This window comes from Macaca nemestrina, unplaced genomic scaffold, assembly GCF_043159975.1.
Source record: "Macaca nemestrina isolate mMacNem1 unplaced genomic scaffold, mMacNem.hap1 Scaffold_64, whole genome shotgun sequence".
Classification (NCBI taxonomy): Eukaryota; Metazoa; Chordata; class Mammalia; order Primates; family Cercopithecidae; genus Macaca; species Macaca nemestrina.
The window spans coordinates 298139-319622 of NW_027257805.1; the positions used below are offsets into that span (position 1 = coordinate 298139).

At 49.6% G+C, this 21484-nt stretch overlaps 1 long non-coding RNA gene across 1 annotated transcript in view; it reads right to left on the reverse strand.

The window, feature by feature from the left end:
- LOC139361577 (uncharacterized) overlaps window positions 1–16868 on the reverse strand; it is a 31646-nt gene extending 14778 nt beyond the window's left edge. Inside the window, exon 1 of the long non-coding RNA XR_011619132.1 lies at window positions 15512–16868. This is a non-coding gene — a long non-coding RNA (uncharacterized lncRNA). The remainder of the gene's footprint in view (window positions 1–15511) is intronic.
- Between the last annotated feature and the right edge of the window lie 4616 nt (window positions 16869–21484).

Genomic DNA, 21484 nt, shown 5'->3' on the forward strand with positions numbered 1-21484 from the left:
TTTAAGATTCCAGAAGTAAATGTGGTTGTCATCCTGCTTTTGAGAGGATGGGCTGTGTTTTAAGCATGAACAGACTTTCCTGCATGCACCAAGGATGCACCATGGGGGCAGTGCTGCCGCCGCCTCCCCAGTCTCTGCTCAGGGTGGGGCAAGGGGAGCTCCGTTGTCTCCCGTATACACCGTCAACAGGCCAGGTGCTCAGGAGGCGGCTTCCAGGACTCGCTGTAGGCATTCGTCAGCAGGGCAGGCAGTGCCTCGTGCTGGTGGGCATCCAGCAGTAAGGGGGTCTTGCACTTCACTCCCTGGGCCCAGCCGCAGACAGAGGGGAAAGAGACACCTGTATCGTAACTCATGTGTATTTATAGACACACAGAGACTCTGCAGTGCAAGGTGCAGAACTAGAAGGAATCATGGAAATAAGAGGGAAGACATTTGGTTACGACTGGCAGAGCCACCTCAAGCCTCAGCACTTCCTGCCGGAGCCCTCACTGACCAGACTCCTCCAGGGTCACTGCCACTGCCTTGCCCAGCTCATGACAGGGCAGACAGTGACAGAGCCTCAGAACAACCTCCCACTCCTTCCTCACCAGCCCAGGGGATGAGCTGTTCATGAGTGTCCCAAAGCCTGAATGCGGGAACACAGAGGTGACTGAGCAGAAAGGGGGACAGCCACAATGGCCGCCGGTGTGCAGATATTGCAGGGCACCCCAGCAGCCCTTTCCGTCTTAAAGAGGATGGCCACGGGTGTGCTGATGCTCCCGCGTGACCCAGCCGTCCTCTCCACCTTATAGGGGAATGGCCACGGGTGTGCGGATATTCCCGGGTGCCCCAGAGCCCTTTTCACCTTAAGGAGATTTTCATAGTCTCATATCAGTCTCCAAACTATTCAGTGAGGTTGGAGGAGTATCACTGTGGACCAACACTGATTGGCACCAAGTAAGGGCGATTTTATAACCATGTCTCAACCATGAAACAATCAGGTCTTTGGCCATCTGGTCTAAGCTTTTTCTGTAACAAAGTTGGATAATTTAGTTGAACTTTGGTTTTCCAAAGCTTGTTACAGAAACCACATCTTCCTAGGTGTGGCTCTGTGGTGTCACGTGCACACTTCAGTAGCCAGGCTTGCCAAGACTCACGGCACGTTACATGTTCACCTGAGAAGGCTGCTGAATCATTGAGGGCTCTGGCGTGCTCTGAAATGAATTTGCCACTTCAGCCTACACTCTACTCCCTTGCTTGGTTAAAGAAACCCAAAAAGCAGAATTTGTTTTGGCCAATCGCCTGCTGACCCAACTGCAGAGGTTTTAATTAGAGTACTTTCATTGCATCATAGAAAGCAAAGTCATATAGATCAACTCATTATTACCACTCCAAAGGTTTAGTAAATCTCCAGATAATCAGGCAAACATTTTAAGAAGCTACATTAAGGTTTACAATACTCAAAATTTAAAACTACATCCATGCTTCAAAAAACCACCATTCCCATTTTAGATGGCCAAATGCATATGAGAAAGAAAGAAACGTGCTGAGCGCATTTTTTGGGTAATCTTATGGAGAAACTGCCACTTTAAAAATGGCTCTAGTTCCTGGCTCCAGATGGGTGTGGTGGGTTGCCTCACTCAATTTCAACTCCACCTGAAGCTGGGACACTAGAAATCCATTCCCACACTCCAGGGCACCAGAAATCCCACTTCTGGAAACAGCCAGGAATGCAGACCTGTAGCAGAGAATTCTTTCCTGCCCACCCTAACTGTCCTCCGTGGAAGGCGACAGTCAAAGACAAGTCCACCCCCCTAGTCGCAACTGCACCACGAAGAACCATTTCAAGGTGGGAAGTGATTGATCAGTGGGAACAGGCAGTTTAGCTAATCACTTATAAGGCTGAGAAGTGGGGTTTGAAGGCCTGTATCTGGTCTTGTCCTCGGTAAATGGTCATCCGCCAGTCAGCCTAAGCCACATGGGAAGGGGCTTCTTGCAGTAAAAGTGGGGGCGCAGTTGTGGGGAGGGGGAATGTCTTAACAATCACTGTTTTACAGGATCACAGGGCTCAGGCAATGTTCAGTATTGTCACACACCAAGGTTTTTACAGTCTGAAGAAAACTACAGTCCTAAGGTGTCAGTTCTCAAAGCCCTTAAGTTCCTCCTGCAAAGATTCCCAGAGTCTCCACTTCTTGCACCGAACCCCAACTTGCACAGGCACCTGCGTCTTCCTCCTGCAGCAAATGCAGATAAGAAGCTGTGGCTCTGCTGCAGTAATGATGCCATGCAGCCCTAACACCACAGCAGAGCAATGGCTCTGGCCTGAATGTCCCCAAAACCTCATGCTGAAACCATCTCCGACGGGATACATTAAGAGGTGGGGCCTTTGGGAAGTCCTGCTCTCAGGACTGGGGTTGGTGTCCTTGTTGGGAGGCCTAGAGGAGCCCTCCTGCTCCTCCACCACGTGAGTTCTGACGAGACGACCGCTGCCACGCAACACCTGTTGAGATGCTGCCGTCTGTGAGCCACAGGCCCTGGGGCACCAGATGTGCAGGTGCCTTGACCTTGGACTGCCTTGACCTTGGACTTTCCAGCTTCCAGAGCTGTGAGCAATAAATGTCTCTTTACAAATCACCCAATCGACAGCAGCCGGACAGAGACAGTAATGTCACAACATGAGTCACTTTCTCAGTGGGCCAGAGGACTCCCCATGAGCCACCACTGTAAAGCAAGAACTCCCTGGAGGATGGAAAGGGGTTCACAAGGAATTCTACCCAGCACCAGGGTGTCTGTCCTTTCTTGCAGGAAGACAGCTGAGCCATGGCAGGAAACTACAGGGTGGGTGGGGCTGGACAGTAATGTGTCACCTGCTCATCTAAGCCTCAGTCTCCTGCCTCTCATCACGACAGTGGGGGTAACACCCCCTCACCTGAGCTGTTGGGGGAGGTAAGAGTGCTGGGTGGTTAACAATTGTTAGTTCCACAGAAATAAGGCAAAGAATCTGCCCCATGTCTTATAAAACCAAATCAGCCCAGGAATTCCACATCACTACTAATTTGCATGGGAAAATGCCAGATTCTCCTAAGTTCTGGCATGTCATTTGTATTAATAAAGTTTGCAGAGTTTTCACATACTAAGTATATAAAACAGGAAAATAAATCATGCAATTTGGAGGCTGAAGCAGGAGACTCACTTGAGCACAGGCGGCGGAGGTTGCAGTGAGCCGAGGCCTCGCCACTGTACTCCAGTCTAGGTGACAGAACGAGACTCCATCTCAAAAAATAAAAAAAAAAAAGATTTTGCTGCTTCATACTAGTAAAGTGGGCAGACTCTACATGCCAACTCTTATTCAAAGGTCGCCTAACACTGACTCAGGAACTCTGGCCCTGATGTGCTTGGAGTTTTAATCCTAACAGTGTTAAAGACCACTCCCCCAGGAGCTCTGAACAAGTACTCCAGGTATACGCTGAACAAGACCACACACTCTGACCGAAATCTAACTTCCCAGACCCAAACTACAGAACCACAGAAGACACTGCTTCTGTCCAACTTTGTGTTCTGCCATCGTTTGTGTCCATTATTTCCTACAAACCATCTCATTAGAATTTAGGGCACACAAAAGGCCAATACAACAGGGTTACTTTTCAAAGGTTTGGAGGTGAAGAACAGATACAATGCATTAGCTTCCTATTGCTGCTGCAACAAACTACCACAAATGCAAACCTCCTCTCAGCCCTGGAAGTCAGGAGTCCCAGGCCTGAAGTCAAGGGGTCAGTAGCTTGTATTCCTGCCTGGAGTCTCCCAATTCATAGAAGCCACCATGCAGCTTGGCTCACAGCCCCACACCCCTCCTACCACTGCCCCGGCCTCAGTCCTGCACCCCTCCGGACCCTGCCCCTGCCCCACACTCGCCCTCACCCCCACAGCCCTCTGGCCTCTATCTCGTCCTCAGGTCTCCTCCTCTGAGGCAGACCCTCGTACTGCCTTCTCAAAAGGCACATGTGAAGACACTGGACCCACCTGGACAACCCAGGGTCCTCCCCCATCTCACTGTCCGTTACACTCACATCTGCAAAGCCTCTTTTGCCATGGAAACTTCATTATACTAACAATCATTTAACAAGTCCATTCTAATGATGTGAAAATTGGCATTGTTTTCCTCCTAATGAACAGATCAGTCACCCTTGTAACCTATAAATATTTGACTATTAAATATACAATACTGTAGGAGACAGAGATGAGGAAGACGGTTCCTCCCTGAAAGACGACTCGACCCTAGACAGAGGGATAAACATTCTGAAGAGAATCAACATAACTCAACATTTGAGTCGGAGAGGTCAAGCAATAAGACGTTCAAAGAAGCAACCAGAAAGTATGTACTGTGCCTGTAGTTCACATCTGCGCCTGGCGTCATGAGCACGAGCATGCGGACACGCACACAGGGCCCAAGTGTAAGATCAAATATAAGGAGCTTTCCACTGTAGTATTTAACTAGATCTTATGACAAAATAGCCTCCTGATTTTTATCCAAAAAGTTCTCTGTAATTAAGGAAATTAATTTTCCCCTAAAAGGCATTTCTCTAGCTATCATTCCATATAAACTAAATGGGCATATTAAAGAAAAAAGACAAATGTTTGACTTCGGGGGTTTGCCTACGACTTGAATAAGCATGATTTTCTTCTGGCCAAGCAGGGAGCAGCTGGACCAGACTGGAGGGAAGGAAGAACAAATTTCCACTCTGACCTCAGTTGGGCACCAGAGTCTTCCCTGTCAGAATGTGGGTGTGGTGCTTCCCACACACCAGCCTCTGAGGAAACTCAGCCCAAGGGTGTGGGAAAAGGCTGTCTACTTCTGAAAAATCTACAAAGTGCAGACACATCAAAAGCTTCAGAAGACTGTAAGCGGCCAAGGAGACCACTACACCCTTGGAGTTTACAGAAAATGGTCAGCATCACACGTGCCTGAGGTCCAGGGTCAGCTCCCGGCTGCCGCGACGCCGTGAACGCAGCCCTGGCTTCCCCTCTGATGCAGAGAGCTGGTCACTCTGCCGGCAGCACTCAGAGCTCAGAACATTCTAGAGGAAAGCAACGTGTTCCTTTGAAAATGGGGAACCGGGGCAGCACAACTGAAGCTCTACGACTGTCTCAACTACTGGGTTTCGGGGTAGCATTAGGAAATCGTGAGAATCCAAATCTCAATTTCATACAGATTCCAGATTCACTGCAGGTTCCAGAATTTCCTGAGACATTCTTCCAGTTTATCACTCAGGATTCCCTTGCCAAAGCTAATAAAGTCTACATTCCTTACGGAAAACCCACCATAAGCACCACCACAAATAAGATCAACTGACTGACGCCCGCCCTTCGCACCAAACACAGAAACTGTTACTCACACAAGACTGTGCTGGAGGCAACTCTCAGCTGAAGCCGAATCCGTGAGACTTCATTATCCCCCATTTTGGATCGAGTGTGAAGACTGTCAGCAAACCAGGGCCCCAGTGTAAAGCAGAGAACAGATCCTCTGATGCCTGCCTGAACATTTCCTTCCCACCTCTGTCTTGGATATTGAACACCCTCAGAGCTACTGAGTCACCCACATTTGCAGGTCATTTATCCAGCCACCAGGATAACACAATTATGCGATAAAAATGCCTTCTCAGGGCTTTGTCATACTCAACAAAGAAGCTCAGAAGGCTAGGTAAGCGCAAGAAAGGGGGAAGCGTCCTCCAAACAGACAAAAACCAAGGAAAACCGTGCAGAGACTCGAGAGAGAGAGCAGAAACACAGCCCGCTGTAGCCTTTCAGGTCCTGCTGGCCGCAGCCCTGCGTTAGGTGGCACCATTTCCACAGATGCATCCTGCTGGGCCCGCTTGAAGGTCCCGCTTGCGAGACACTCACCCCCACTTCCAGCTCCTGCAAGACCCGCTGCAGCCCCACTCCATCCTGGGGGCCGACTGTGCAAGTCTTCCCGGCGAGACCCCTCAGAGCCTACTCAGTGTCTGAGACTGGGAAGCACCAAGGATCCAGAAAGGCACAATCCCGTTCTCCTCGTGCTGCTTTCTGGGTTCCAAGTTGTCTAACGAGTCCTGCATAAACCCCGGGCTGGGGAGCCAGCCAGGGCCCAGCAGCACCCAGCTCATGCGCTCCACTCACCCCACAGAGGCCCCAGCACGCTCTGTCCGCGGGGCAAGACACCAGAAACAGCCACAGTTCAGGGTTCTGCCACCCGCCCCGCTGCCGTCATTACCTCCTGGGATCTGAATTCTCATTGGTTGGAAAGGTGATCCCACAGCTCCGCTGCCTTAATTACCTGCTGGGATCTGAAATTGTATTGGTTGGAAAGGGGATCTCATTGCTCAAGCACTCCCTGCTGCCTCCTTGCAAACAACATAAAAAATCCAAAACCCCTTGTAAAGAACGTTTACTATAACCTCAAAACAAGACACATCCCGAGACCAAGGAAGATACACACGCACATCTGACACCTGGTGGACGTCAGTGACCGACGCCACGGCTTCCGTGTGGCGTGTGAAGCAGGAGGCCTGTCACGGTGACTCAGGCTGGGGTCTGAATGGGGGTCTTCCAAGCAACTAGGCAACCAGGACGCACACCCCAAAACCCAAGTCCCCGCACTCATGTACCTGGCAGAAATGCTGCGTGGCCATCGACACCAGTTGTGAACCAAGACCGATCTGTGTCCTGTGGCCCTCACAACGTCCGTACATGCCTGGGCCCAGCAGAGGCCCGCACGGCACCCTGCTCGCCTCCAGTGGGGCTCTCTCCTGCCAAAGGGGATGGCCCTGAAGTCCATTGAGATTTCCAAAGCTCTACAAAGTCGTGCTTCCTCCTGCTTGTTCAGAAGGCCTAAAGCCCTGAAGACACCAGTGAGAATTGACCTAGCCTCTTAAGGCAGCTCAAATACCTAAACACAGGAACGCTGGACCTCTCTGCCCTCGAGAGCAGCCGATAACACACTGGGCTAAGCAGAAGGTACAGATGTCACATCCAGAAGCCAGTGGCGCTCAAGATTGCATTCCAGGAGCCGCCCATGTGAGTCCCTCCAAGGCTTCCAAGTCCCACTTGATTGTTTTCATCGTATCTCTATAACATCAGAGACATTATATCTCACGGTATCTATGAGATCGTCTCCACTTTTATGAGCACATATGCTCCCTGACTTACCATGGGATGAAACTGTTCCAATAAACCCAGCGTAAGCTGAAAATATCCTAAATAGAAAGTGCATTTGACATCATAGTTTCAACTTACAACGGGTTCATCCAGAGGCAGCCCATCTTGGGCCAAACAATGCACTGAGTGTGACTAGTTCACACCATCACAAGGTTGAAAAAAAAAATCAGATATGTAACAATTGGGAGCCAGGGACCATCTGTATTGGGGCTCCTGTCTTCAGAGACAACAGAAACCTCTTCTTAGACAAGAATCACAATTTATAATCCTCAAAATGTTAAACTTAGTTTAACAATCTAGAGGTTCAAACAAAGCCAAAGTAGGCCCACAAGGCCGTTTGTGCCCTTCACTAAGACGCACGACTCTGTAATAACCCTCACCACAGCCCCTCAGGGTGGGTCCCAGAGGCAGTTGAGGCTTGTGGCTACGGACACTAACGAAACCAAAATCAGAGTACGCAGGTGCAGTCAAGTCATATGACTTCTCCACTAGCATATGCACAAATGTTCATCAGCAAATCTCATCTTCGCTTTACCTCCCTCCCATGACCTAAAAAGGAGTCCACCACACACACACCTCACTTCAAAAATATAATTAGTACTTGCATTCAATTCTGAGCATTCGGAATAGACCTAATGGGTGATTAAATCTCTCCTCCAACCCATTGCTTAGTCTTCTTAGAGGATGAAGGATTTTGCATAACACAAGTCAACATATAAAACATCTGCTATAGAAACAGACTTTCAAGTGGTCCTCATTAGAGTGATTCAACTAATATACAAAGGACCCAACACACAGCAGTGTATATTAGAAGAATGATTAATTTGTTCCCCTAAAAATCCTAATATCTACACAGAAAAAATACCCAATACACATTTTATCATTCTTTACCAGTATAGTCATACAAAGGAGTATCACAAAAGCAAAAGAACAGATTTGGTTTGACTCACAGTTCTAAGTTTAATATAAAATTGCTAAAACCACCAAGACAAACATGACTATGAAATATTTAACGATCTTCACCTAAATTCAAGTCACCATTCAACCACCAATACCTCTGCTCTCCTTACGGGAACTTTCCAAAAGTAAATTCTGGAATTAACAGGACAAAATTTTCTGGTGATAGAAATTAGGAAGAAATTGGTTGAAGGCCGTTCCTTGGCTGTCAAACTTTTTCTCAATAATATTTTGTAAAATAAAAGCGTCAAACAGATCTTTACATTAACTTACAATCTATCAAGCAATACTGGAGCAAGCTTTAAATATTAGCCACATTCTGTCAGGGCTGACTAACATTAAATCAGTATCAGTCTCATGTCTTGTAGGATCCACAGCTCATCTTCTTAAAACCACTTAAGATTTCATAATTAACTCAATTAAACAATGTAAGTCATCTCCTTGATCTTTGACATGAAGGGGTAATTTTCCCCCAAAATAGTACCTCTTTCCTTGACATGATTTAATCTGTGGTTAGAGTATTTAAGAGGATTTCTTTCCTTCTTAGAAAATAAAATATACACCTTTCCAATATGAAAAAACTCTAACTGATAATGCCATAGCTTACCCAGGTCAAAAGCATTTTTTTTTTTTTTTTTTTTTTTTTTTTTTTTTTTGAGACGGAGTCTCGCTCTGTCGCCCAGCTCAGGCTGGAGTGCAGTGGCGCGATCTCGGCTCACTGCAAGCTCCGCCTCCCGGGTTCACGCCATTCTCCTGCCTCAGCCTCCCGAGTAGCTGGGACTACAGGTGCCCACAACCGCGCCCGGTTAATTTTTTGTATTTTTAGTAGAGACAGGGTTTCACCGTGGTCTCGATCTCCTGACCTTGTGATCCGCCCGCCTCGGCCTCCCAAAGTGCTGGGATTACAGGCGTGAGCCACCGCGCGTTAAAAAAAGAACCTAACTGCATCTTTGGACCTTATGTGAGGTAGTGTCCAGGGTCACTGGGACCCCTACTTGGCCAGTGTAGCTGGGTACCAATTAAAGACAGAAACCCAAGCATTCACTCAAAGCCCCTTCCCAGCTGTTCATCCTAGTGGAAGAAGCCATGAGTACAAACGAATGCGGCATTCTACGGAGGGCTTTGGGGATAGGCTGCTTGAGAACATCAAAGTGGCTCACGTCCCCCGAGTATAAAGCCAGTGACTGCTCTCAGCTTCCATCCACAGTAGCCAAAGTCTGGAATCACCTGAGTGCCCGCCAACAGGGGATGAAGGGAACGTGGCCCGAACACACACAGGAGCAATACTCCACCACACAGCGGAGAGCCCTGTCATCCGCGGCAGCATGGATGGAGTTGGAGGACATTACGTTAAGCAAACGAGTCAAGCAAGGAAACGGCGCATAAGCAGGAGCTGAGAGCAGATCTCATGGAGGCCAAAAGTAGGTGGTCAACAGGGCCCAGCAGAGCCCACTCATAAGCAGGATGGGCAGAGGCTGGTAATGTGCACAAACACACAGCCTAATGGGAACACGAGACCTACTATTGATAAATCAGCAGGGGGATGGCAGTGGGTCATCTACTGTGTATTTCAAAACAGCTAGGAGAGAATAACTTAACATAACCAGCACAAGGAAAAGAAACTATTTAAAGTGAAAGACATCCCAAGTACACAGATTTCATCAATATAGGGGTGAATCAAGGTATCACATGCACTCTGAAAATATGTACGTATATTATGTATCAACAGAAACAAAAACCAATGACAGAACCATTTGCGAAGCACGTGCAGGAGAAGAATGGGAAGCCTGACATTGTGTGGCTGTGTGTCCCCACCCAAATCTCATGCTGAACTCTAACCCTATGTTGGAGGTGAGCCCTGGTGGGAGGTGATTGACTCATGGGGGTGGTTTCTAATGGTTTAGCACAATCCCCCAAGCGCTGTCCTCATGATAGTTCTCCTGAGATCTGGTTGTTTGGAGGTGCATGGCACCTTCCCATTCACTCTCTCTCCCCTTCCAGCCATGTGAAGACATGCCGGCCTCCCCTTCACCTTCCACTCTGATTGTAAGTTTCCCCAGATGTAGAAGCCTGTACAACCCACAGAACTGTATGCCGATTAAACATTTTTTTTCCTTATTACCCAGCCTCAGATAGTTCTTTATAGCAGTGGAACAACAGTACAGTCCTCAGGACCAGCAATGTTTTCCTTCTACCCAGCGGCCAACAAGGTCCTACACCGTAGCTGGTTTTCCAAAGCTTTGCCAGAATGCTGAAGCTGTTTTGGGGATACTAACTTTCCCCATCTCTGGCAAACCAGATGGGGCATCCTATTGGCCTCTTACCACCTTTCTCAGAGAAACCCAACCTCTGAAACAGCCTCCACCAGGGGCCTCCTTCAGCAGCAACAAAGCTGAGTGTTCCTTGCACTTCCCTTCTTCTGAACAAGTAAACATCTTAAGCTTGTTTTTCCATCTTCCCAGCTCATTGAAAAAAATATCTTATGCTTTCTATTTTCCTAACACACACACATGGAAGAGAAGTGCCGTGAGGGCAGGGGCTCTTGTTTTCCCGGATCTGAGCCTGGCCCTCAAACACTAGCCGAATACTAACACGATATCCAGAGGCAGAAATGCAAATATCCATATGACTTCAAATACCCTAAGGACCTAACAGGCCGAGTGGCCCATGTAACTATGGTGTGCTGGGCCATTCAACTGGTGTCCAAATCCCTGTCCAAGTGAGCTCTTTAATTTCGAGACTTTTCAGACAGCTGTTTTGTTGTTGTTGTTGTTCTGTTTTGTTTTTATTAAAGGGATATGTTACAATTATAATCAAGAATATCCCAGGCCGAGTGTGGTGGCTCTTGCCTGTAATCCCAGCACTTTGGGAGGCCAAGGTGAGCGAATCACCTGAGGTCAGGAGTTCAAGACCAGCCTGGCCAACATGTTGAAACCCCGTCTCTACTAATACAAAAATGAACCAGCCATGGTGGCAGGCACTTATAATCCCAGCTACTCAGGAGGCTGAGGCAGGAGAATGGCGTGAACCAAGAGGTGAGGCTGCAGTGAGCCAAGATCGTGCCACTGCATTCCAGCCTGGGCAACACAGCAAGACTGTCTCAAAAAAATAAAAATAAACCAATACTCCCAGTTAGTTCTTCACCAATGTCAGATACATCAGTTTCAAGAAAAATATGAAAGCATGTTTTTATATTTCAGTGTTGAATTTAACCATATCTTTTAACCATACCTTTTAAGAAGATATGAAGATAGAACTTCCTCAAGGATTGGGGGAGAGAAAAGCAGTTAAGAAAATCTTAAAACCTCAGGAGAAAAACAAGTATGGGTTAAGACCTCAAGGCAAAACTTTTTCTTTGCACTTTGATTTCAAAAGAACAGAGATGCCCAAATTATGAACTCTCCCATCTGCATTTTATATTCGTCTGTGTCCTTTGAAAGGCTGGAGATGGGATCCCAGGTATTTACTTGGGATGCCAGAAGAGATGCAGCTTCACCCCCCCGACCTCCATGGTTTGCTTAGCCCCTTCACCAGTGGATCTCACCAACAGATGACACATCCACGCCTCATCCATGGCTGCACAGAAAACCACTTGGAAGACAGCCACTCCCACCAAGCTTCCTGACTTTGGTGTTTAAAATCTGCATCATTTAAAATCTGCATCTCATACGTGAGATTACACTCCTCCGAACAACGACATTGCCACTGTCATTTCACCCAAAAGGGCTTTAGGAAGTGACACGCGGTCCAGACGCCAGAGGTCGCCGGCCGCCTTACTCTAGCCTAATTCCTTTGTGCCTGTATGGAGGCTTCACAGATACAGCCCATTAATGACTGTATGAGAAGCTCAGGGCATAGACGAACTCAGTGCTGAATTTTTTCCATTTATCACCCTTTGTTTTGTCCAGAAGACAGCTGAGAAAGGCGGGGGCAGATCATCTCCTCGAGTGTAATGACTCTAGCCACTTCTCTTCACCCCAGGTCACCACTCAGTCAACACCCTTTTGAGAAACCAAAGCAATTCTGTTCCCTTCACTCTGGGTTCCAAGCACTAAATTCCTCCGTTTTGTCAATTAGATTATCAAGCAGCCGTTTGTAATCTGGACTGCAATCTGATACGAAATTTAAAGCTAATTTAAGTTGCGGTAATAGCTCCTATTCACATTATAGATAAGGCATGAATGAAAACTTTAATCTGTTCATAGGACCAACTTTGTAAACAAACCAATTATTCAAGCAATGATTGTCTTCAGTTAGATGCAAATTACTTTGCTCATAAAAGATTTTCCAGTAGGAATTTTTAAATCCATGGTCTGTCTTTTCTGAGCCTGTCTCTGCACCTTCCCCTGAGTGCACAGCAGGACTTCTCAGGGCATCCCATCAGCAGACCCACTGAAGAGAATAAGCTCGCAGCCCCCAGCCCAGGAATCAAGTCCGAGCCCCAGCAGCCCCTCGTCCAGCCGGGGCTTCCTCACCAGCACAGCACCCAGAGGTCTTCCAGGTTTAATGCCACGTGTGCGTGGAAAGTAGAGTGCTGGAAGGAACACAATAGACATTCAACAATGCAAATTCCCCCCTGGAACAGCCCAGCAATCCTCTGTACCTTCCCCCAAAGTACCCATGCTAGGCAGGCGTAGAGTCCAAGGGGGGTGCCTAGGAATCGGCATTTAACACTATTCTGATGAATAAAAGTTTGAGAGGTCGGTCAGCGAGAGGCTGTCGTGGCCTCCACTCATTTGCAGGCTCTGAAGAGACACAGATTCAGGTAACAGGCCAGACAGGACAGGACAAGGATGGGGAGGTGGAGGGCAAATTCCACGGACAACCATCCGCCCCGTCATCCCCACTGAGACTCCGTGATTTAAAGAGAGGCAAAGCCAGGGAGAAAAGATGCCCGCACCACACGAGCGACTGAGATTTCACCTAAAGCACGCAGCATGTGGCTGAGGGCCAAGGTTGGGCAAGCCAGGAGCACAGAACGGGGTTCACTGGCCCAGAGGTGTCTCCCACACCCACACCCCTTGCAGACCTCCCAAGCACTGCCTGTGTCTCCTGCCTGGTTTAGTTCCTCCCCGCCTTCTACTGTGTTGGTTTCTCAGCCGCCACCCACCACCACACAACCCTCTCTACAAGCTTGGTGGACTGAAAAGAGCGGGGGCGGGTAAGATCTGGGCTCTGGGGCCAACGTCCTGCCTGAGACATTACTTCCAACCCACCTAGCTGTGATGTGAGCCCCCGAGATTTCTCAAATGTGAGATGGGAAGGTAACTGAACCCACTCACCAGGACGGCTGTGCAGACTGAGATTACATATAGCCACACCTCGGCATCCACCACACGTGGGACCCCAGTCGTGTTGCCCCTGATGGGAATCCCTCTATGCCCCTTCTGCTACCACAGCCAACTCCCAGCAGTAGCTGTGGAGGGTGCATCCTCTATTCCCACTCCACTCACCTCCCATCGCTCCACGCAGTGACCTGCCACGCAGCGGCCACCAGCAAATCCGGCCCCACTAGATAACCGACCACCAGCCCCCCCTCACTTTGGGGCGTCTTCCACTTGCAGTTCCGAAGCAGGCCGAGAAACCGCCCTCAAGGGCAGTCACCTGTTCCTTAGTGCATGTAATGACATGCCACACAGGACCACCAGCAAACCCAGCTCCACCATCCAGGCTCCTGTGGATTAACCAAACCCCCACCCCCCACCTTGGAGCGTCTTCCACTTGCGGTTCTGAAGGGGGCCGAGAAACCGCTCTCAAGGGCACTCACCTGTTTCTTATTGCATGTAATGACCTGCCAAGCAGGGCCACCAGCAAACCCAGCTTCACCGTCCAGGTTCTGGTGGGTAACTGCCCCCGTCCCCCGCTTCCTCCTGGGGTGTCTGGGAGGCTCAGAAACCGCCCTCCACGGGCACTCATCTGTTCCTTATTGCACTAATACCTCATTTACAGAAATCCACTTTGACTTTCCAGCACTGCACTTGTGACAATTTAACAATCCTGCTTGCAAGCTACAAGAGCTTGAGGTCACGTCCACCTCACCAGTATCCCAGAGACCCAGCACTATCCCATTGTGTTTAAAATTCCAAAATACTCCTTCAAAATGCTACTGGCATTTGCTTTGCACATAAAATGTTAAAAACCTTCAAGTGAAACAAATATCTTCAACAGTTTGATACAACGACATGTGAGTTACACATCTGCCAAGTTGTAAAGCCTCATGCATTTATAACATTTTATGTACGGTGAAATGGTTCATTAATATAAATTATGAGAATCTCTAAGAAACAGGTTTTTTCTGGCATTAGATGACCAAAGGAAAACTGGGTTCTGGCTGGCTTGCGGGCCTGTAGAGACAGACATATCTGCTGACACAACCAAGCTCCTTCCCACTGATGTGGCCTCATCCCAGGCCCCTCACCCGGATGCCTGCAGGCCCCTGGAGGAGCAAGCTGACCTGTCCACATTTCTCAAATGCACAGCTGTTGCTCACACTGCAGATAGAGTTCAAGGCACGAGCAGGCCGCCACGCTAAAAATACCACGCAGCGTCCACGCCAGGTGACGGTGGTTTTCACTCCATCCCAAAGCCCCAGGTATGAGTTTACAGCCATGATTACCACATGGATTTTTGGACCCTCAAGACATACTTTGTTTCCTTTTATGCAACAAAGTTAAAAGACTATCACTCAGATATAGGCTCTGAAACTGTGGAATAATTGTTTGGGAACAGAGCCTCTGCCAGATCAGGATTAGCACTTGGGACAACACCCCGTGACCTCGGTCCAAACCCATCCAGACCAGAAGCCTCCCGCACTGTAATTTCTGTGGAGTTCTGTAAACAAGGTATTACTGCAATAAGGAATAGATGAGTGCCCTTGGAGGGCAGTTTCTGAGCCTCCCAACCACACGGCCACGTTCAGGCTGAAGCCGCACCACCTCCAGAAACACTGTCCCTCGCCGAGGTGTGCCTGGCTTCTCCCTTTTTCCAAAACTTAACAAAACCTGAAAAGGACAGGTCTGTGTAGAAAAACACAAACTACTTGCGATTCCTCTTCCCAGTTCAGGCTGTAGGAAGCTCGTCTCAGCCCTCACCGTGTTCTGACTGTGGCTTGGTTCCCATAAGAAATAAAGTCAGAATTCTAGTCCCTGTCTCCTGGGCAGTGTGGCAGGCATACATACCTTCAGTTATATGAGGAAAGGCGTGGCGAGCCCCCTTCCTTCAGTAAAACTGCACAGTTCCCAGAACCCCGATGCCATCCCCCTCACACCACTGTGAACACCTGGACAGAGCACATTTCAATGCGTGCACCTTTGTGGGCTAGTTTTCTATTTCTCCACTAAATCACCCCAAATTTAGCGCCCTAAACACTGACTTATTTTCTCACATTTCTGGAAGCTGGAGTCCAAAACAGGTCCCACCATCTAACGTCGAAGTGGCGGCAGGGCTGGCTCTGGGGAAGCGACCGTCTCCTTGCCTCCCGCAGCCTCTAGAGGCTTCTGCATCCCCTGGTCCATATGGCACCCCCTGTCTTCAGGACCCACAGCGGCTCTGACGGCCCCTCAACTGGAAGACGCAGAAACGTCAGGAGACCGGGATCTAGTGCTAGGGCCAAGCCTCCCCACCCTCCCAGCTCCTCACACACTCCCGTGTGAGCTAATATAGATTCCACTTTAACTAGTGTCACCTGTGTAAGGGGTAAGTGCCCAGCTGTGAACTGGTTAACCTCGCCCACACAAACCCCGAGAATAAACTCACAGGCCATGGACCACTCCACAAGCAATAAGTGACCACCTGCTCAGGGACCTCCATGCCCCAGCAGAGCCCTCCGGTACCTCCTTGTGAGCTCAGACTGGCGGCAGGGGTCTGCAGCGCCACAGGGCCCTGGATAAAAAAGACAGCTCCCATGTCGGGAGGCACCCGCCCGCGGTTGGGTTCCCAGTACTTTAATTGCCCAGGTGGACAAGCCGCGCCGCATGCAACCCCATCACCAGAATAACGGCTGCACGTGGCGAGTGCACGGGTGGCCACCACTCAGCCCAGCTGGCCGCGCTAAGCACATCACCACCGTGACGCCCAATCAGACTCAACTGCTGGAACAGTCCCGGCATCGGCCCCCAACAACATTCTGGATCACAATTCAGAGTAGTGATTGCGATCAGGGCCACACGTGGCTGAATGTTTTTACAGGAGGACGCCACAGCTGGACTGACGCCACAGCTGGATCTGGCTGGACTGAGAGCATTTCCCACTGGACATTCTTACAACACCATTTTATTTGCGCTTTATTAAACTTCTATGGCTTTTTTCTGCTTATCTACTTTATGGGAGTGTTTCTTGTTCTTATGACTGCGGTGATACTTCAAGCTACAACTATCAATGTGTAAATTAGTTTGGAAGTCGCCTTATCATTAAACATTTCACAAGCAAGCAGTCAGAGGCACCTAACCCGGAGGCCTCTTTTCTTCTCTGAGCCAAAGCTACCTTGGACTCAAAGAAAACGGCACATGGAGAGGGGCTGGATCTCCAGCACCCATTCCTAGGGAGCCTCCTGGGGAGAAGATATGGAGGGAGAAGCCCTGGGTTATGGCACTGTCGTACTAAAGAAAAGTCTATTTGGGTAATGTAAGCACCAGACTTAAGAGATTAAGCAAACCATGAAAAGAAACCACTAACCACAGCTTCTCCAAAACAGAACTAAACTCCCTTTAGTTTGAATTGGAAAAGCAGAAGTGATGATCAGGATACAAAAAAAAAAAAAAAAAAAAAGAAAAAAAGAAATGACACAGTATCTGAACACAGGAGAATAATCAAGGGCCACTGTCTCTTCCTGTGTCAGTGGGAGCCTCGCATCTAAGCTGGAGTTAGAAGGTTGCTACTTTGGACTGAAAGGTATCCCCAACTCTAGTTTGTAAGCAAGTGGAGCAGAATGCTTCAATTATTTCAAGGTTTAGCGGTAAAGCTCTGCAACTCTCACAACCATTTTAATTGGTGTGAATTTTAAAGTGACTCAATCTGTTGGCTGGAGTATCTAACGGCTTAACCACGGGGTCACGTTGGAAAATTTTTCCAATTGCTTTTGTTTTTCCTACTGAAGATGCATTTGAACGTTCTTGTAGTTTGCAGTTGGCTGGTTCTGATGTTTGGTCCTGAGGAGGCCCAAGTATCCGTAGAGGAAGAATCTGAAACCTCAAGCCACTCGAGTGCTGTCTGGGCAGATGGAGACCCCAACCCGAGGGCCACTGACGGGCTCAGCATGGGCGCAGGGCCGCCCGATGCAACAGGCCACGTATTTGCCGGTTACAAAACATCATAAGCACACACCCCCAGGTGTGCACACACGCTCTGTACACATCTGTCCCTATCAACACCAGCACACACCCCCAGGTGTGCACACACGGTCTGTACACGCTCACGTCTGTCCATGCCAACAACAGCATACACCCCGAGGTGTGCACACACGCTCTGTACACATCTGTCCCTGCCAATGCCAGCACACATCCCCAAGGTGTGCACACACATTCCATACGCGCTCACATCTGTCCCTGCCAATGCCGGCATACACCGCCAAGGTGTGCACACACGCTCTGTACACACTCACATCCCTCCCTGCCAATATGAGTACACATTCCCAGGGATGCACACAGGCTCTGCACATACTCATGTCTGTCCCTGCAGCCTGAGTCAAACAGTCACAGAGAGGCAGAGGAGGAGGAAGAAGGATGCGATGGGCACTAAGGTCCTGGGCCAGTTCCCCTCCCTACCTCGGGAGAGACCCCTCATGTGATCCTGCCATCACTCACCCTTCCGCCTCCATCCTCCATCCTCCCACAGGGATCAGGAGGATGCCCACTGCACAGAGCTGTGATGAGCATGAACAGAAGATGGCAGGAGCTCACGCCAAGGTGCTGAGCACGGGGCCTACGGAGTGCTTCTTTCTGCTGTGGCTGACATCATCAAACAGACTGACACAGCTTCTGCAGAGAATGCCACTTGCTAAGAAACTGAAACGTGTGACCTAGGAGCCTGTGAAGGTCTAAGAACAAACCAACAAACCAAACGGTTTTGTTTGTTTTTCAAACACCATAGCCTGTTTTTTCTTTTTTTTCATGCTCTACCTTGGGTATCATTTAGTTTAATTTCAAAGTAAGTCCAATAATTACACAAAATCACAGGACTGAGCATGGAGCATTGTTTCACTTCATGTCCTCCAGCCTTTAGGACACATTAAGGAAAGACATGATTCCAGGATTCCCATTAGAAAGGCTGCCCTGAGGCACCTGCTGGGGCAGCCAAATTGCAGCTGTTGATGCTGCCCCCAAGCTGCTTGGATGAAGCAGAAGATTCCGGAGGTCTCCTTTCTTCTGCCCCTTGTCCAGGAGAGAAGGTGGGGGGAGAAAGGTGAGAGAAGATAGGAAGAAGGAGGGGGGAAGGAGGGAGAGAGGAGGGGAGAGGGAGGGAGAGAGGAGGGGAGAGGGAGGGATAGGGAGAGGGAGGGAGGAGGGGCATGTTCCATCCACCAAGGCAGCTACACTGCAGAGAGAATGGAGGGTGTGTTGCCTCTCAGGACAGCAAGTTCAAGCTGTTTATAATTGTTAGCATAAACAGTGACCAGCTGAGGACAGGGCTGTCATTGGAGTTGACGTTTTATTTTCATAGTTGATATTGGGGACCTGGACCTAAAGCAGCGTGCCTTGCCCTTTTGCCAGATGGGCCTATGCTTCTCTATACTTGAGTCTATTTGACTAAATACCCGATATTGACTAGGAATTATGATGTGTAGGATACCCCTTACCACAGTAACGTCAAACTCATATTCTAAATGCAATTTATTCAGGGACTGGCTTCTAACTCTGGGTGGGAATGTTAAGCTCAGTCCAGTTCAATTCAGTAAGCATTTATCAAGAAACTCCTAGACCAAGAGCTCTGTTAGACACTGGGTATGGGGTGATGGGGATACGAAGATGTGGAATTAGAACTCGAGAAGCTCAAATGTTTCCATTTAATTCCCTAATGCAATTACTAAGCTTCAACCTGATGGCTGTAATGTCTAAATTCACTTTTTCTTTATTCCAGTTCTACATAACAAAGCACAAATAATCACAGAGGAATGATTCTGTGTTGGACTATTCAGTGGACAGAGAAGAGCATTCTGACCGGCGTGAGACACTGTCTTCCTTCCCAGGGAGCCCGTGAGGTGGCTGCACAGAGCACAGGCGTGAAGATTCAGGAACACGAGCATCAGGTGATGGGAGGGGCACGGAGGCAGCACCAGAAAGATGCCTGCCGAGGGGCCGCTGCAGCCAGGCTGGCCGGGAAGGTCACGGGAGTGGGCGCAGGCATCTCCCTCCAGCCGCACTTGGTTTTCATGAGGACGCGTGCACGGAAGGGGATGACACCGAAATGCTGTGGCGCTGAGGGGAGGAAGGGAGGGACACAGGGCCGACGGCTGGCCCCCACCCCTTCCGTCCCTGCCCCTATGAACGCTGCCAAAATCAGCCCCAACGGGGAGAAATGAGGTGGGTGAAAGAGGTGGACAGACGTGGCTTCCATGGAATTCACAGATTCCAGTCATTAAAAATCCCTTCTGAGTTTTCACCTGGAAAAGTTTGCCAATGTACTTAGGGACAAGAGGCGGAAGATGAAGCCAACACAATTGGGCTCAAACTGCCACCCTTCTCCTTCTCTCTTCATCCACCACCCTCCCTGGGCCCCTGAGTGTGAGAACCAGGAGCTGCACAGCCCAAGGGTGCAGCCCCTGACCAGAGGAGGGAGCCGCACGGCGGGGCCCCCAGCACGTGGATGGCAGGATCTGTGCTATGTCAGTCCCAGGGCCCCAAGCAGAGAAGGCCTGGGGCTCCCAGCTGAAGTTTTGCTGTCTACTCTCTCACCAAAGTCAAGAAGGACTGAGTGGGACCAACGCTGCACCTGACGACTCCTCAGTGGCTGCCGATGTGGTCCTCACGCTGCAGGTGAGACCCTCTAGGGAAGCCCAGAGAGTGGCGAGAATCACAGCCAGGAGTGCTCCAGTTGCCCCAAAACTCCAGCATAGCCTGAGGAAGGCAGCGCCCGCTCAGATCCCCGTGCAGGCTTGTGTGGCACACTGGTGAGGCACACAGCACCAGAACATGGCACTTTAAGTGGCTTTGTGGGGTGTAGGAACACAAAGTGTGGTCTGGAGTGGCTCAGAAGTCACTCCCACCAGCCTGTGGGACCCGGACGGCCCCTTTGGACGTGGCTGGAGTCTCTCCAGGGCGGGCTCCAAAGTCCCAAGGATGAGGTGAGCGTCGGTCTTGCTCTGAGGAAGGCCCCTGACAAGTATCCTGAACATGCAGGTACACAGCTGGCTGACTCATCTGAAGGGACCTGCTGAGCTACGAGCTAGGGACAGCTAGAGAAAACTGCATGAACCTTTGTGACTACTCACAGGTAGGTAGCTACTGCCTGAGACACAAAGGTAAAGAATTAACCTGAAACTGCATATTATAAAACTTATTTTTAAATGATGGCGCTTAATTGAAAAGACTCCCAAAGAATACTGCATTAGAAAGCGACAGAGTGAAACCGTGAGGCTGACCACAGGAGTCCCTGGAAATTTCACCAAATGTTGTGTCAAAACTGGGAAACAGAAGAACTGCACCTGATGAAACATTCCATTAATCACTCGAGTCCTCCCCACATACGAAGCTATGTAAAAAGTGTTCCCAGAAGGTAAAGTGAGCAGGAGGGCTGTGAACACACAAAGAGAGAGCCACTTCGTCCACGGACCACAACAAAAGAAACGCTAATGAGTGCCGACGACACGCTGGAGTCCAGGGCTCTGGGCGCAGCTGGGACGGGGACACTCAGGGTCCCACTGTCCAGATGGGAAACCAGGGTGGAAACACCAGGGAGCCTGTCCCATGGTGCAGAGCTAGTGAACAGTGGTTCATACTGCGACAATCCCAGCTGCCAGGCTCTGGGGCTCCTCGGGACAGAATCCTGTTGACTTCACTCTGGGGTGCGAGAGGCGGCAGCATCCCCCAAAGGCACCTGGAGAAGTGGTGTTACCCTCCATCCCCTGTCCCCGGCGTTACCCTCCATGCCCCTGTCCCTGGCGTTACCCTCCGTCCCCCTGTCCCTGGTGTTACCCTACGTCCTCTGTCCCCAGTGTTGCTCACCATCCTCCTCACCTCCAGGCCCCTCTCCCTATCCTCCCTCGTTTTCCTGTTCAGCCAGAGCACATCACATGTCTCTTCCCTTTTCAAGAGGCTCAGCTGCACCCAGAGGCATTCCAGCCTATTCAGGATGGGGCACACACCCTGGGGAAATGCCAGCACAGGGCCGGAAGGGCCTGAGACCCTCTCACTGTCGCCCAGGA